This window comes from Syngnathus acus, chromosome 8 (assembly GCF_901709675.1).
Source record: "Syngnathus acus chromosome 8, fSynAcu1.2, whole genome shotgun sequence".
In the NCBI taxonomy this organism is placed as follows: domain Eukaryota; kingdom Metazoa; phylum Chordata; class Actinopteri; order Syngnathiformes; family Syngnathidae; genus Syngnathus; species Syngnathus acus.
In genome coordinates this window covers 5,318,368-5,319,699 of record NC_051093.1, presented here as the reverse complement: position 1 = coordinate 5,319,699, position 1,332 = coordinate 5,318,368, and positions in this window count along the sequence as shown.

The window sequence follows — 1,332 nt, the reverse complement described above, 5'->3', positions numbered from 1 at the left end:
TCTGGTGACTCTTTGTCCTTCAAAATCATTCATCGGCGTAATCCGATGGCAATAAGAAAGACTGAAAACTGAACTTCGCGCTTAGATTTTCTCAAGGTGAACTGCAAATGAAAACAAAGACTAAGAGACTTGTTGCTACAATATCGCTCACAGTCAGTGCTCCTGTCAAGCAGACGTCTCATCAAATATGTCCAAAAAAGATATCCCATAATTGAGGAACGCTGCGAACCTTTCACCGCGTGTTGGCTATTTTTTGCTCGCGGCCATAAACCCACATTGGATTATCGTAGCCTGTGTCTTGTAGTGATGTAATTTTTACCCGGATCAATTATTTATAAGACACAGCCTATTCCTGAGCTTCTGAGGAGCCGCTGCATGTAACCATGGCAATCTCATTCATAGCGGATAGCCTTTCTACCAATATAGTGCTCTTGGCTGCTAAGTTCATGGCTGACATTTAAAGCACAATAGAAGAGCTCAAATAAAACACGCCATCGGATGCCCGGTGTAAATAGTGACGGAGATGAAACGAGTACGAAAAACGTTTTCCCCAAACGTGGCCTGCGGTACTCGCGTCAGCCGTGTTATGATTGTACAATAAAGATCAGCGGGGTAAGAAATAGCATCAAGGTAGGCTGCTCGCATTACCCGTTCACGACTTGGGCGAGGGCTACAATGCAGAAGAGTTTATATACAAGTTAGAAGAACGACTGCGCGAATGCCACTTTTGTCATCTGGCTTGCTTTTTGGTTCATTTCAGTGGAAACACAATTATCTCAGCATGTGCAGCTGGTCTTGGCAGATTCCACTTGCGTTCAAGTGTGCAGTTGCTCTTCTTCTGTTCATTCACTAGAACGTCATCCCGACAGTCTGATGTGCCTGTTCTAGCATCCTATCCGTAATATACGACAAAATCATTTACAGTACTGCTCAAAAATAAAACAATCAGTTCCCATGGAGTCCCGCAGGGCTCAATTCACAGTCCCTGTATCCAATTTTCTAAATAATTCAATTCTTAATGATCAATAAAACTAGATATCAAACAGTCCCTTCTTTATCCAATTTTCTAAATAATTCAATTCTTAATGATCAATAAAACTAGATATCAAAATGGTAGAGTACCTCTTAAATGTCAACTGTGCAAAATGATAACCCAAAACTATTTTGCATCAACATTGATGACCCCACCTCAAACTACATTGCCTTAAGTGTGTTTTATAGTTCCACATTTCACAGCTATGTTTAAGATCAAGCCGGAGTGTGCAGATGGAGTAACGGGTCAGAGATGAAGAAGGTAATTTTTCCACCAATTAACTGAGAAGCCCGCTCGTT